Source organism: Tachypleus tridentatus, chromosome 2, assembly GCF_004210375.1.
Source record: "Tachypleus tridentatus isolate NWPU-2018 chromosome 2, ASM421037v1, whole genome shotgun sequence".
In the NCBI taxonomy this organism is placed as follows: Eukaryota; Metazoa; Arthropoda; class Merostomata; order Xiphosura; family Limulidae; genus Tachypleus; species Tachypleus tridentatus.
In genome coordinates this window covers 148,595,218-148,614,444 of record NC_134826.1, presented here as the reverse complement: position 1 = coordinate 148,614,444, position 19,227 = coordinate 148,595,218, and positions in this window count along the sequence as shown.

Sequence of the window (19,227 nt, the reverse complement as noted above, 5' to 3'; positions counted from 1 at the left end):
TAAAGTCTTGATCAGTGGAAGCACAGAAACAAAGAGTAGTTGAACATTGGTGTAGAGGATATAACTTCCTGGTATAATTTATTTTATATCTTATGTTTCTTACAAAGTATCTTACAGTGAAGATGATATTATGCAGGAGGTTTTCTTTAGTACTTAATTTATATTTAGTGACATACAACCCGTATGTCACAACCCGTAGTGACATAGCAGTATATCCGTGGACTTATCAAAAATCAACTTTCGATCCCTGTTGGGGTAAAACAAAGATATTTCATGATGTTATCTGGACTTTAATTACAAATATAATATTCATAATATTTTAAAAATCACTAATTACTGTTACGTGACTATAAATACGGATTATTAGTGTTTCGTTAACCCGCGTCTTTTGTAACGATCAAACATATAGCTATAAACTTCACCATTTTCTTGAGTAAACGACTACAATTTCATCTCTACACAGACACAAATTTGTCATTTATAGCTGATAACACTTCTCACAACCAATCCTGATATTAGAAGACTCTAACAACTATTGATAACACCTCCCACAATCAGTCTTGATATTAGAAGTCTCTAACAACTATTGATAACACCTCTCACAATCAGTCTTGATATTAGAAGACTCTAACAACTATTGATAACACCTCCCATAATCAGTCTTGATATTAGAAGATGTTAACAACTATTCATAACACCTCTCACAATCAGTTTTGATATTAGAAGTCTCTAACAACTATTGATAACACCTTCCACAATCAGTCTTGATATTAGAAGTCTCTAACAACTATTGATAACACCTCCCACAATCAGTCTTGATATTAGAAGACTCTAACAACTATTGATAACACCTCCCACAATCAGTCTTGATATTAGAAGTCTCTAACAACTATTGATAACACCTCCCACAATCAGTCTTGATATTAGAAGACTCTAACAACTATTGATAACACCTCTCACAAGCAGTCTTGATATTAGAAGACTCTAACAACTATTGATAACACCTTCCACAATCAGTCTTGATATTAGAAGTCTCTAACAACTATTGATAACACCTCCCACAATCAGTCTTGATATTAGAAGACTCTAACAACTATTGATAACACCTCCCACAATCAGTCTTGATATTAGAAGTCTCTAACAACTATTGATAACACCTCCCACAATCAGTCTTGATATTAGAAGTCTCTAACAACTATTGATAACACCTCCCACAATCAGTCTTGATATTAGAAGACTCTAACAACTATTGATAACACCTCTCAGAATCAGTCTTGATAGAGAAGACTCTAAAACTATTGATAACACCTCTCACAATCAGTCTTGATATTAGAAGACTCTAACAACTATTGATAACACCTCCCACAATCAGTCTTGATATTAGAAGTCTCTAACAACTATTGATAACACCTCACACAATCAGTCTTGATATTAGAAGACTCTAACAACTATTGATAACACCTCTCACAATCAGTCTTGATATTAGAAGACTCTAACAACTATTGATAACACCTCTCACAATCAGTCTTGATATTAGAAGACTCTAACAACTATTGATAACACCTCTTATAATCAGTCTTGATATTAGAAGGTGTTAAGAACTATTCATAACACCTCTCACAATCAGTTTTGATATTAGAAGTCTCTAACAACTATTGATAACACCTCCCACAATCAGTCTTGATATTAGAAGACTCTAACAACTATTGATAACACCTCCAACAATCAGTCTTGATATTAGAAGACTCTAACAACTATTGATAACACCTCCCACAATCAGTCTCGATATTAGAAGACTTTAACAACTATTGATAACACCTTACACAATCAGTGTTGATATTAGAAGTCTCTAACAACTATTGATAACACCTCCCCAATCAGCTTGATATTAGAAGTTTCTAACAACTATTGATAACACCTCACCCAATCAGCTTGATATTAGAAGTCTCTAACAACTATTGATAACACCTCCCTCAATCAGTCTTGATATTAGAAGACTCTAACAACTATTGATAACACCTCACACAATCAGTCTTGATATTAGAAGTCTCTAACAACTATTGATAACACCTCCCACAATCAGTCTTGATATTAGAAGTCTCTAACAACTATTGATAACACCTCCCACAATCAGTCTTGATATTAGAAGACTCTAACAACTATTGATAACACCTCACACAATCAGTCTTGATATTAGAAGTCTCTAACAACTATTGATAACACCTCCCACACTCAGTCTTGATATTAGAAGACTCTAACAACTATTGATAACACCTTTCTCAAGTAGTCTTGATATTAGAAGTCTCTAACAACTATTGATAACACCTCAAAAATCAGTCTTGATATTAGAAGATTCTAACAACTATTGATAACACCTCCCACAATCAGTCTTGATATTAGAAGACTCTAACAACTATTTATAACACCTCTCACAACCAGTCGAGATATTAGAAGACTCTAACAACTATTGATAACACCTCTCACAATCAGTCTTGATATTAGAAGACTCTAACAACTATTGATAACACCTCCCACAATCAGTCTTGATATTAGAAGACTCTAACAACTATTTATAACACCTCTCACAATCAGTCTTGATATTAGAAGACTCTAACAACTATTTATAACACCTCTATCAACCAGTCTTGATATTAGAAGACTCTAACAACTATTTATAACACCCCACACAATGAGTCTTGATATTAGAAGTCTCTAACAACTATTGATAACACCTCTTACAATCAGTCTTGATATTAGAAGTCTCTAACAACTGTTTATAACATCTTCCACAATCAGTCTTGATATTAGAAGACTCTAACAACTATTGATAACACCTCCCACAATCAGTCTTGATATTAGAAGACTCTAACAACTATTGATAACACCTCCCACAATCAGTCTTGATATTAGAAGACTCTAACAACTATTGATAACACCTCCCACAATCAGTCTTGATATTAGAAGACTCTAACAACTATTGATAACACCTCCCACAATCAGTCTTGATATTAGAAGACTCTAACAACTATTGATAACACCTCACACAATCAGTCTTGATATTAGAAGTCTCTAACAACTATTGATAACACCTCCCACAATCAGTCTTGATATTAGAAGACTCTAACAACTATTGATAACACCTCTCACAATCAGTCTTGATATTAGAAGGTGTTAAGAACTATTCATAACACCTCTCACAATCAGTTTTGATATTAGAAGTCTCTAACAACTATTGATAACACCTCCCACAATCAGTCTTGATATTAGAAGACTCTAACAACTATTGATAACACCTCCACAATCAGTCTTGATATTAGAAGACTCTAACAACTATTGATAACACCTCCCACAATCAGTCTTGATATTAGAAGACTCTAACAACTATTGATAACACCTCCCACAATCAGTCTTGATATTAGAAGACTCTAACAACTATTGATAACACCTCTCACAATCAGTCTTGATATTAGAAGACTCTAACAACTATTGATAACACCTCCCACAATCAGTCTTGATATTAGAAGGTCTTAACAACTATTGATAACACCTCTCACAATCAGTCTTGATATTAGAAGACTCTAACAACTATTGATAACACCTCCCACAATCAGTCTTGATATTAGAAGACTCTAACAACTATTGATAACACCTCCCACAATCAGTCTTGATATTAGAAGACTCTAACAACTATTGATAACACCTCTCACAATCAGTCTTGATATTAGAAGACTCTAACAACTATTGATAACACCTCTCACAATCAGTCTTGATATTAGAAGTCTCTAACAACTATTGATAACACCTCTCACAATCAGTCTTGATATTAGAAGTCTCTAACAACTATTGATAACACCTCCCACAATCAGTCTTGATATTAGAAGACTCTAACAACTATTGATAACACCTCCCACAATCAGTCTTGATATTAGAAAACTCTAACAACTATTGATAACACCTCCACAATCAGCTTGATATTAGAAGTTTCTAACAACTATTGATAACACCTCCCCAATCAGCTTGATATTAGAAGACTCTAACAACTATTGATAACACCTCTCACAATCAGTCTTGATATTAGAAGACTCTAACAACTATTGATAACACCTCTTACAATCAGTCTTGATATTAGAAGACTCTAACAACTATTGATAACACCTCTCACAATCAGTTTTGATATTAGAAGACTCTAACAACTATTGATAACACCTCCCACAATCAGTCTTGATATTAGAAGACTCTAACAACTATTGATAACACCTCCCACAATCAGTCTTGATATTAGAAGACTCTAACAACTATTGATAACACCTCCCACAATCAGTCTTGATATTAGAAGACTCTAACAACTATTGATAACACCTCCCACAATCAGTCTTGATATTAGAAGACTCTAACAACTATTGATAACACCTCACACAATCAGTCTTGATATTAGAAGACTCTAACAACTATTGATAACACCTCTCACAATCAGTCTTGATATTAGAAGACTCTAACAACTATTGATAACACCTCTCACAATCAGTCTTGATATTAGAAGACTCTAACAACTATTGATAACACCTCTCACAATCAGTCTTGATATTAGAAGTCTCTAACAACTATTGATAACACCTCCCACAATCAGTCTTGATATTAGAAGACTCTAACAACTATTGATAACACCTCCCACAATCAGTCTTGATATTAGAAGACTCTAACAACTATTGATAACACCTCACACAATCAGTCTTGATATTAGAAGTCTCTAACAACTATTGATAACACCTCCCACAATCAGTCTTGATATTAGAAGACTCTAACAACTATTGATAACACCTCCCACAATCAGTCTTGATATTAGAAGACTCTAACAACTATTGATAACACCTCCCACAATCAGTCTTGATATTAGAAGTTTCTAACAACTATTGATAACACCTCCCCAATCAGCTTGATATTAGAAGACTCTAACAACTATTGATAACACCTCTCACAATCAGTCTTGATATTAGAAGACTCTAACAACTATTGATAACACCTCTCACAATCAGTCTTGATATTAGAAGACTCTAACAACTATTGATAACACCTCTCACAATCAGTCTTGATATTAGAAGTCTCTAACAACTATTGATAACACCTCTCACAATCAGTCTTGATATTAGAAGACTCTAACAACTATTGATAACACCTCCCACAATCAGTCTTGATATTAGAAGACTCTAACAACTATTGATAACACCTCTCACAATCAGTCTTGATATTAGAAGTCTCTAACAACTATTGATAACACCTCCCACAATCAGTCTTGATATTAGAAGTTTCTAACAACTATTGATAACACCTCACCCAATCAGCTTGATATTAGAAGTCTCTAACAACTATTGATAACACCTCCCTCAATCAGTCTTGATATTAGAAGACTCTAACAACTATTGATAACACCTCACACAATCAGTCTTGATATTAGAAGTCTCTAACAACTATTGATAACACCTCCCACAATCAGTCTTGATATTAGAAGTCTCTAACAACTATTGATAACACCTCCCACAATCAGTCTTGATATTAGAAGACTCTAACAACTATTGATAACACCTCCCACAATCAGTCTTGATATTAGAAGACTCTAACAACTATTGATAACACCTCCCACAACAGTCTTGATATTAGATAACAACTATTGATAACACCTCCCACAATCAGTCTTGATATTAGAAGACTCTAACAACTATTGATAACACCTCCCACAATCAGTCTTGATATTAGAAGACTCTAACAACTATTTATAACACCTCTCACAATCAGTCTTGATATTAGAAGACTCTAACAACTATTGATAACACCTCTCACAATCAGTCTTGATATTAGAAGACTCTAACAACTATTGATAACACCTCCCACAATCAGTCTTGATATTAGAAGTCTCTAACAACTATTGATAACACCTCCCACAATCAGTCTTGATATTAGAAGACTCTAACAACTATTGATAACACCTCCCACAATCAGTCTTGATATTAGAAGACTCTAACAACTATTGATAACACCTCCCACAATCAGTCTTGATATTAGAAGACTCTAACAACTATTTATAACACCTCTCACAATCAGTCTTGATATTAGAAGACTCTAACAACTATTGATAACACCTCTCACAATCAGTCTTGATATTAGAAGACTCTAACAACTATTGATAACACCTCTCACAATCAGTCTTGATATTAGAAGTCTCTAACAACTATTGATAACACCTCCCACAATCAGTCTTGATATTAGAAGACTCTAACAACTATTGATAACACCTCCCACAATCAGTCTTGATATTAGAAGACTCTAACAACTATTGATAACACCTCTCACAATCAGTCTTGATATTAGAAGTCTCTAACAACTATTGATAACACCTCCCACAATCAGTCTTGATATTAGAAGACTCTAACAACTATTGATAACACCTCACACAATCAGTCTTGATATTAGAAGTCTCTAACAACTATTGATAACACCTCCCACAATCAGTCTTGATATTAGAAGACTCTAACAACTATTGATAACACCTCCCACAATCAGTCTTGATATTAGAAGACTCTAACAACTATTGATAACACCTCCCACAATCAGTCTCGATATTAGAATACTTTAACAACTATTGATAACACCTTACACAATCAGCTTGATATTAGAAGTTTCTAACAACTATTGATAACACCTCCCCAATCAGCTTGATATTAGAAGACTCTAACAACTATTGATAACACCTCTCATAATCAGTGTTGATATTAGTAGGTGTTAAGAACTATTCATAACACCTCTCACAATCAGTTTTGATATTAGAAGTCTCTAACAACTATTGATAACACCTCCTACAATCGATTTTGATATTAGAAGATTCTAACAACTGTTTATAACACCTCACACAATCAGTCTTCATATTAGAAGTCTCTAACAACTATTGAAAACACCTCCCAAAATCAGTCTTGATATTAGAAGACTCTAACAACTATTGATAACACCTCTCACAAGCAGTCTTGATATTAGAAGACTGTAACAACTATTTATAACATCTCTCACAATCAGTCTTGATATTAGAAGACTCTAAAAACTATTGGTAACACCTCTCATAATCAGTCTTGATATTAGAAGACTCTAACAACTATTGATAACACCTCTCACAATCAGTCTTGATATTAGAAGGTCTCTAACAACTATTGATAACACCTCTCACAATCAGTCTTGATATTAGAAGTCTCTAACAACTATTGATAACACCTCCCACAATCAGTCTTGATATTAGAAGACTCTAACAACTATTGATAACACCTCCCACAATCAGTCTTGATATTAGAAGACTCTAACAACTATTGATAACACCTCACACAATCAGTCTTGATATTAGAAGTCTCTAACAACTATTGATAACACCTCCCCCAATCAGCTTGATATTAGAAGTTTCTAACAACTATTGATAACACCTCACACAATCAGTCTTGATATTAGAAGTCTCTAACAACTATTGATAACACCTCCCACAATCAGTCTTGATATTAGAAGACTCTAACAACTATTGATAACACCTCACACAATCAGTCTTGATATTAGAAGTCTCTAACAACTATTGATAACACCTCCCACAATCAGTCTTGATATTAGAAGTCTCTAACAACTATTGATAACACCTCCCACAATCAGTCTTGATATTAGAAGACTCTAACAACTATTGATAACACCTCCCACAATCAGTCTTGATATTAGAAGACTCTAACAACTATTGATAACACCTCCCACAATCAGTCTTGATATTAGAAGACTCTAACAACTATTGATAACACCTCCCACAATCAGTCTTGATATTAGAAGACTCTAACAACTATTGATAACACCTCTTGATATTAGAAGACTCTAACACTATTGAAACACCAGTCTTGATATTAGAAGACTCTAACAACTATTTATAACACCTCTCACAACCAGTCGAGATATTAGTAGACTCTAACAACTATTGATAACACCTCTCACAATCAGTCTTGATATCAGAAGACTCTAACAACTATTGATAACACCTCCCACAATCAGTCTTGATATTAGAAGACTCTAACAACTATTGATAACACCTCTCACAATCAGTCTTGATATTAGAAGACTCTAACAACTATTGATAACACCTCCCACAATCAGTCTTGATATTAGAAGACTCTAACAACTATTGATAACACCTCCCACAATCAGTCTCGATATTAGAAGACTTTAACAACTATTGATAACACCTTGATAACACACAATCAGTCTTGATATTAGAAGACTCTAACAACTATTGATAACACCTCTCACAATCAGTCTTGATATTAGAAGTCTCTAACAACTATTGATAACACCTCCCACAATCAGTCTTGATATTAGAAGACTCTAACAACTATTGATAACACCTCCCACAATCAGTCTTGATATTAGAAGTCTCTAACAACTATTGATAACACCTCCCACAATCAGTCTTGATATTAGAAGTCTCTAACAACTATTGATAACACCTCCTCACAATCACAATCAGTCTTGATATTAGAAGACTCTAACAACTATTTATAACACCTCTCACAATCAGTCTTGATATTAGAAGACTCTAACAACTATTGATAACACCTCTCACAATCAGTCTTGATATTAGAAGACTCTAACAACTATTGATAACACCTCACACAATCAGTCTTGATATTAGAAGTCTCTAACAACTATTGATAACACCTCCCACAATCAGTCTTGATATTAGAAGACTCTAACAACTATTTAGATAACACCTCCCACAATCAGTCTTGATATTAGAAGACTCTAACAACTATTGATAACACCTCCCACAATCAGTCTTGATATTAGAAGTCTCTAACAACTATTGATAACACCTCCCACAATCAGTCTTGATATTAGAAGACTCTAACAACTATTGATAACACCTCCCACAATCAGTCTTGATATTAGAAGACTCTAACAACTATTGATAACACCTCCCACAATCAGTCTTGATATTAGAAGACTCTAACAACTATTGATAACACCTTACACAATCAGTCTTGATATTAGAAGTTTCTAACAACTATTGATAACACCTCCCCCAATCAGCTTGATATTAGAAGACTCTAACAACTATTGATAACACCTCTCATAATCAGTCTTGATATTAGAAGGTGTCTAACAACTATTCATAACACCTCTCACAATCAGTTTTGATATTAGAAGTCTCTAACAACTATTGATAACACCTCCTACAATCGATTTTGATATTAGAAGATTCTAACAACTGTTTATAACACCTCACACAATCAGTCTTCATATTAGAAGTCTCTAACAACTATTGATAACACCTCCCACAATCAGTCTTGATATTAGAAGACTCTAACAACTATTGATAACACCTCTCACAATCAGTCTTGATATTAGAAGACTCTAACAACTATTTATAACATCTCTCACAATCAGTCTTGATATTAGAAGACTCTAACAACTATTGATAACACCTCTCACAATCAGTCTTGATATTAGAAGACTCTAACAACTATTGATAACACCTCTCACAATCAGTCTTGATATTAGAAGTCTCTAACAACTATTGATAACACCTCTCACAATCAGTCTTGATATTAGAAGTCTCTAACAACTATTGATAACACCTCCCACAATCAGTCTTGATATTAGAAGACTCTAACAACTATTGATAACACCTCCCACAATCAGTCTTGATATTAGAAGACTCTAACAACTATTGATAACACCTCACACAATCAGTCTTGATATTAGAAGTCTCTAACAACTATTGATAACACCTCCCACAATCAGTCTTGATATTAGAAGTCTCTAACAACTATTGATAACACCTCACACAATCAGTCTTGATATTAGAAGTCTCTAACAACTATTGATAACACCTCCCACAATCAGTCTTGATATTAGAAGACTCTAACAACTATTGATAACACCTCCCACAATCAGTCTTGATATTAGAAGACTCTAACAACTAGTGATAACACCTCCCACAATCAGTCTCGATATTAGAAGACTTTAACAACTATTGATAACACCTCCAATCAGTCTTGATATTAGAAGTCTCTAACAACTATTGATAACACCTCCCACAATCAGTCTTGATATTAGAAGACTCTAACAACTATTGATAACACCTCCCACAATCAGTCTTGATATTAGAAGACTCTAACAACTATTTATAACACCTCTCACAATCAGTCTTGATATTAGAAGACTCTAACAACTATTGATAACACCTCTCACAATCAGTCTTGATATTAGAAGACTCTAACAACTATTGATAACACACCTCTTGACAATCAGTCTTGATATTAGAAGACTCTAACAACTATTGATAACACCTCTCACAATCAGTCTTGATATTAGAAGACTCTAACAACTATTGATAACACCTCTCACAATCAGTCTTGATATTAGAAGACTCTAACAACTATTGATAACACCTCCACAATCAGTCTTGATATTAGAAGACTCTAACAACTATTGATAACACCTCCAACAATATTAGAAGTCTCTAACAACTATTGATAACACCTCCCACAATCAGTCTTGATATTAGAAGTCTCTAACAACTATTGATAACACCTCCCACAATCAGTCTTGATATTAGAAGACTCTAACAACTATTGATAACACCTCCCACAATCAGTCTTGATATTAGAATTAGAAGTCTCTAACAACTATTGATAACACCTCTCACAATCAGTCTTGATATTAGAAGACTCTAACAACTATTGATAACACCTCCCACAATCAGTCTTGATATTAGAAGACTCTAACAACTATTGATAACACCTCTCACAATCAGTCTTGATATTAGAAGACTCTAACAACTATTGATAACACCTCCCACAATCAGTCTTGATATTAGAAGACTCTAACAACTATTGATAACACCTCTACAATCAGTCTTGATATTAGAAGACTCTAACAACTATTGATAACACCTCCCACAATCAGTCTTGATATTAGAAGACTCTAACAACTATTGATAACACCTCCCACAATCAGTCTTGATATTAGAAGACTCTAACAACTATTGATAACACCTCACACAATCAGTCTTGATATTAGAAGTCTCTAACAACTATTGATAACACCTCCCACAATCAGTCTTGATATTAGAAGACTCTAACAACTATTGATAACACCTCTCACAATCAGTCTTGATATTAGAAGACTCTAACAACTATTGATAACACCTCTCACAATCAGTCTTGATATTAGAAGACTCTAACAACTATTGATAACACCTCCCACAATCAGTCTTGATATTAGAAGACTCTAACAACTATTGATAACACCTCCCACAATCAGTCTTGATATTAGAAGTCTCTAACAACTATTGATAACACCTCCCACAATCAGTCTTGATATTAGAAGACTCTAACAACTATTGATAACACCTCCCACAATCAGTCTTGATATTAGAAGACTCTAACAACTATTGATAACACCTCCCACAATCAGTCTTGATATTAGAAGACTCTAACAACTATTGATAACACCTCCCACAATCAGTCTTGATATTAGAAGACTCTAACAACTATTGATAACACCTCTCACAATCAGTCTTGATATTAGAAGTCTCTAACAACTATTGATAACACCTCCCACAATCAGTCTTGATATTAGAAGACTCTAACAACTATTGATAACACCTCCCACAATCAGTCTTGATATTAGAAGTCTCTAACAACTATTGATAACACCTCCCACAATCAGTCTTGATATTAGAAGACTCTAACAACTATTGATAACACCTCTCCACAATCAGTCTTGATATTAGAAGACTCTAACAACTATTGATAACACCTCCCACAATCAGTCTTGATATTAGAAGACTCTAACAACTATTGATAACACCTCTCACAATCAGTCTTGATATTAGAAGACTCTAACAACTATTGATAACACCTCTCACAATCAGTCTTGATATTAGAAGTCTCTAACAACTATTGATAACACCTCTCACAATCAGTCTTGATATTAGAAGACTCTAACAACTATTGATAACACCTCCCACAATCAGTCTTGATATTAGAAGACTCTAACAACTATTGATAACACCTCCCACAATCAGTCTTGATATTAGAAGTCTCTAACAACTATTGATAACACCTCACACAATCAGTCTTGATATTAGAAGTCTCTAACAACTATTGATAACACCTCCCACAATCAGTCTTGATATTAGAAGACTCTAACAACTATTGATAACACCTCTCACAATCAGTCTTGATATTAGAAGACTCTAACAACTATTGATAACACCTCTCACAATCAGTCTTGATATTAGAAGACTCTAACAACTATTGATAACACCTCCCACAATCAGTCTTGATATTAGAAGTCTCTAACAACTATTGATAACACCTCCCACAATCAGTCTTGATATTAGAAGACTCTAACAACTATTGATAACACCTCCCACAATCAGTCTTGATATTAGAAGACTCTAACAACTATTGATAACACCTCCCACAATCAGTCTTGATATTAGAAGACTCTAACAACTATTGATAACACCTCTCACAATCAGTCTTGATATTAGAAGACTCTAACAACTATTGATAACACCTCCCACAATCAGTCTTGATATTAGAAGACTCTAACAACTATTGATAACACCTCTCACAATCAGTCTTGATATTAGAAGACTCTAACAACTATTGATAACACCTCCCACAATCAGTCTTGATATTAGAAGACTCTAACAACTATTGATAACACCTCTCACAATCAGTCTTGATATTAGAAGACTCTAACAACTATTGATAACACCTCTCACAATCAGTCTTGATATTAGAAGACTCTAACAACTATTGATAACACCTCCTCACAATCAGTCTTGATATTAGAAGACTCTAACAACTATTGATAACACCTCACACAATCAGTCTTGATATTAGAAGACTCTAACAACTATTGATAACACCTCCCACAATCAGTCTTGATATTAGAAGACTCTAACAACTATTGATAACACCTCTCACAATCAGTCTTGATATTAGAAGACTCTAACAACTATTGATAACACCTCTCACAATCAGTCTTGATATTAGAAGACTCTAACAACTATTGATAACACCTCTCACAATCAGTCTTGATATTAGAAGACTCTAACAACTATTGATAACACCTCTCACAATCAGTCTTGATATTAGAAGACTCTAACAACTATTGATAACACCTCTCACAATCAGTCTTGATATTAGAAGTCTCTAACAACTATTGATAACACCTCCCACAATCAGTCTTGATATTAGAAGACTCTAACAACTATTGATAACACCTCCCACAATCAGTCTTGATATTAGAAGACTCTAACAACTATTGATAACACCTCCCACAATCAGTCTTGATATTAGAAGACTCTAACAACTATTGATAACACCTCTCACAATCAGTCTTGATATTAGAAGACTCTAACAACTATTGATAACACCTCTCACAATCAGTCTTGATATTAGAAGACTCTAACAACTATTGATAACACCTCCCACAATCAGTCTTGATATTAGAAGACTCTAACAACTATTGATAACACCTCCCACAATCAGTCTTGATATTAGAAGACTCTAACAACTATTGATAACACCTCCCACAATCAGTCTTGATATTAGAAGACTCTAACAACTATTGATAACACCTCAAAAATCAGTCTTGATATTAGAAGATTCTAACAACTATTGATAACACCTCCCACAATCAGTCTTGATATTAGAAGACTCTAACAACTATTTATAACACCTCTCACAATCAGTCTTGATATTAGAAGACTCTAACAACTATTGATAACACCTCTAACACAATCAGTCTTGATATTAGAAGACTCTAACAACTATTGATAACACCTCTCACAATCAGTCTTGATATTAGAAGACTCTAACAACTATTGATAACACCTCTCACAATCAGTCTTGATATTAGAAGACTCTAACAACTATTGATAACACCTCACACAATCAGTCTTGATATTAGAAGTCTCTAACAACTATTGATAACACCTCCCACAATCAGTCTTGATATTAGAAGACTCTAACAACTATTGATAACACCTCCCACAATCAGTCTTGATATTAGAAGACTCTAACAACTATTGATAACACCTCCCACAATCAGTCTTGATATTAGAAGACTCTAACAACTATTGATAACACCTCCCACAATCAGTCTTGATATTAGAAGACTCTAACAACTATTGATAACACCTCTCACAAATCAGTCTTGATATTAGAAGACTCTAACAACTATTGATAACACCTCCCACAATCAGTCTTGATATTAGAAGACTCTAACAACTATTGATAACACCTCCACAATCAGTCTTGATATTAGAAGACTCTAACAACTATTGATAACACCTCTCACAATCAGTCTTGATATTAGAAGACTCTAACAACTATTGATAACACCTCCCACAATCAGTCTTGATATTAGAAGACTCTAACAACTATTGATAACACCTCTCACAACCAGTCGAGATATTAGTAGACTCTAACAACTATTGATAACACCTCTCACAATCAGTCTTGATATTAGAAGACTCTAACTAATAACAACTCATCTTGATAACAACAACTATTGATAACACCTCTCACAATCAGTCTTGATATTAGAAGACTCTAACAACTATTGATAACACCTCCCACAATCAGTCTTGATATTAGAAGACTCTAACAACTATTGATAACACCTCCCACAATCAGTCTTGATATTAGAAGACTCTAACAACTATTGATAACACCTCTCACAATCAGTCTTGATATTAGAAGACTCTAACAACTATTGATAACACCTCTCACAATCAATCTTGATATTAGTCTTGATATTAGAAGTCTTGATATTAGAAGTCTCTAACAACTATTGATAACACCTCCCACAATCAGTCTTGATATTAGAAGACTCTAACAACTATTGATAACACCTCCCACAATCAGTCTTGATATTAGAAGACTCTAACAACTATTGATAACACCTCCCACAATCAGTCTTGATATTAGAAGACTCTAACAACTATTGATAACACCTCCACAATCAGTCTTGATATTAGAAGACTCTAACAACTATTGATAACACCTCCACAATCAGTCTTGATATTAGAAGTCTCTAACAACTATTGATAACACCTCAAAAATCAGTCTTGATATTAGAAGACTCTAACAACTATTGATAACACCTCCCACAATCAGTCTTGATATTAGAAGACTCTAACAACTATTGATAACACCTCCCACAATCAGTCTTGATATTAGAAGACTCTAACAACTATTTATAACACCTCTCACAATCAGTCTTGATATTAGAAGACTCTAACAACTATTGATAACACCTCTCACAATCAGTCTTGATATTAGAAGACTCTAACAACTATTGATAACACCTCTCACAATCAGTCTTGATATTAGAAGACTCTAACAACTATTGATAACACCTCTATCAACCAGTCTTGATATTAGAAGACTCTAACAACTATTGATAACACCTCCCACAATCAGTCTTGATATTAGAAGACTCTAACAACTATTGATAACACCTCCCACAATCAGTCTTGATATTAGAAGTCTCTAACAACTATTGATAACACCTCCCACAATCAGTCTTGATATTACAAGACTCTAACAACTATTGATAACACCTCCCACAATCAGTCTTGATATTAGAAGACTCTAACAACTATTGATAACACCTCCCACAATCAGTCTTGATATTAGAAGACTCTAACAACTATTGATAACACCTCTCAATCAGTCTTGATATTAGAAGACTCTAACAACTATTGATAACACCTCTCACAATCAGTCTTGATATTAGAAGACTCTAACAACTATTGATAACACCTCCCACAATCAGTCTTGATATTAGAAGACTCTAACAACTATTGATAACACCTCTCACAATCAGTCTTGATATTAGAAGACTCTAACAACTATTGATAACACCTCTCACAATCAGTCTTGATATTAGAAGACTCTAACAACTATTGATAACACCTCTCACAATCAGTCTTGATATTAGAAGACTCTAACAACTATTGATAACACCTCTCACAATCAGTCTTGATATTAGAAGACTCTAACAACTATTGATAACACCTCTCACAATCAGTCTTGATATTAGAAGACTCTAACAACTATTGATAACACCTCTCACAATCAGTCTTGATATTAGAAGACTCTAACAACTATTGATAACACCTCCACAATCAGTCTTGATATTAGAAGACTCTAACAACTATTGATAACACCTCTCACAATCAGTCTTGATATTAGAAGACTCTAACTAACAACTATTGATAACACCTCCCACAATCAGTCTTGATATTAGAAGACTCTAACAACTATTGATAACACCTCCCACAATCAGTCTTGATATTAGAAGACTCTAACAACTATTGATAACACCTCTCACAATCAGTCTTGATATTAGAAGACTCTAACAACTATTGATAACACCTCCCACAATCAGTCTTGATATTAGAAGACTCTAACAACTATTGATAACACCTCCACAATCAGTCTTGATATTAGAAGTCTCTAACAACTATTGATAACACCTCCCACAATCAGTCTTGATATTAGAAGACTCTAACAACTATTGATAACACCTCACACAATCAGTCTTGATATTAGAAGACTCTAACAACTATTGATAACACCTCTCACAATCAGTCTTGATATTAGAAGACTCTAACAACTATTGATAACATCTCCCACAATCAGTCTTGATATTAGAAGACTCTAACAACTATTGATAACACCTCCCACAATCAGTCTTGATATTAGAAGACTCTAACAACTATTGATAACACCTCCCACAATCAGTCTTGATATTAGAAGACTCTAACAACTATTGATAACACCTCCCACAATCAGTCTTGATATTAGAAGACTCTAACAACTATTGATAACACCTCCCACAATCAGTCTTGATATTAGAAGACTCTAACAACTATTGATAACACCTCTCACAATCAGTCTTGATATTAGAAGACTCTAACAACTATTGATAACACCTCTCACAATCAGTCTTGATATTAATCAGTCTTGATATTAGAAGTCTCTAACAACTATTTGATAACACCTCTCACAATCAGTCTTGATATTAGAAGACTCTAACAACTATTGATAACACCTCTACAATCAGTCTTGATATTAGAAGACTCTAACAACTATTGATAACACCTCTCACAATCAGTCTTGATATTAGAAGTCTCTAACAACTATTGATAACACCTCCCACAATCAGTCTTGATATTAGAAGACTCTAACAACTATTGATAACACCTCTCACAATCAGTCTTGATATTAGAAGACTCTAACAACTATTGATAACACCTCCCACAATCAGTCTTGATATTAGAAGACTCTAACAACTATTGATAACACCTCCACAATCAGTCTTGATATTAGAAGTCTCTAACAACTATTGATAACACCTCCCACAATCTGTCTTGATATTACAAGACTCTAACAACATTTGATAACACCTCAAAAATCAGTCTTGATATTAGAAGACTCTAACAACTAGTGATAACACCTCCCACAATCAGTCTCGATATTAGAAGACTCTAACAACTATTGATAACACCTCCCACAATCAGTCTTGATATTAGAAGACTCTAACAACTATTGATAACACCTCCACAATCAGTCTTGATATTAGAAGACTCTAACAACTATTGATAACATTGATAACACCTCTCAACTATTGACAATCAGTCTTGATATTAGAAGACTCTAACAACTATTGATAACACCTCTCACAATCAGTCTTGATATTAGAAGACTCTAACAACTATTGATAACACCTCCCACAATCAGTCTTGATATTAGAAGACTCTAACAACTATTGATAACACCTCCCACAATCAGTCTTGATATTAGAAGACTCTAACAACTATTGATAACACCTCCCACAATCAGTCTTGATATTAGAAGACTCTAACAACTATTGATAACACCTCCCACAATCAGTCTTGATATTAGAAGACTCTAACAACTATTGATAACACCTCCCACAATCAGTCTTGATATTAGAAGACTCTAACAACTATTGATAACACCTCCCACAATCAGTCTTGATATTAGAAGACTCTAACAACTATTGATAACACCTCCCACAATCAGTCTTGATATTAGAAGACTCTAACAACTATTGATAACACCTCCCACAATCAGTCTTGATATTAGAAGACTCTAACAACTATTGATAACACCTCTCACAATCAGTCTTGATATTAGAAGACTCTAACAACTATTGATAACACCTCTCACAATCAGTCTTGATATTAGAAGACTCTAACAACTATTGATAACACCTCTCACAATCAGTCTTGATATTAGAAGACTCTAACAACTATTGATAACACCTCTCACAATCAGTCTTGATATTAGAAGACTCTAACAACTATTGATAACACCTCCCACAATCAGTCTTGATATTAGAAGACTCTAACAACTATTGATAACACCTCTCACAATCAGTCTTGATATTAGAAGACTCTAACAACTATTGATAACACCTCTCACAATCAGTCTTGATATTAGAAGACTCTAACAACTATTGATAACACCTCTCACAATCAGTCTTGATATTAGAAGACTCTAACAACTATTGATAACACCTCTCACAATCAGTCTTGATATTAGAAGACTCTAACAACTATTGATAACACCTCCCACAATCAGTCTTGATATTAGAAGACTCTAACAACTATTGATAACACCTCTCACAATCAGTCTTGATATTAGAAGACTCTAACAACTATTGATAACACCTCCCACAATCAGTCTTGATATTAGAAGACTCTAACAACTATTGATAACACCTCCCACAATCAGTCTTGATATTAGAAGTCTCTAACAACTATTGATAACACCTCCCACAATCAGTCTTGATATTAGAAGACTCTAACAACTATTGATAACACCTCCCACAATCAGTCTTGATATTAGAAGTCTCTAACAACTATTGATAACACCTCCCACAATCAGTCTTGATATTAGAAGACTCTAACAACTATTGATAACACCTCACACAATCAGTCTTGATATTAGAAGACTCTAACAACTATTGATAACACCTCCCACAATCAGTCTTGATATTAGAAGACTCTAACAACTATTGATAACACCTCCCACAATCAGTCTTGATATTAGAAGACTCTAACAACTATTGATAACACCTCCCACAATCAGTCTTGATATT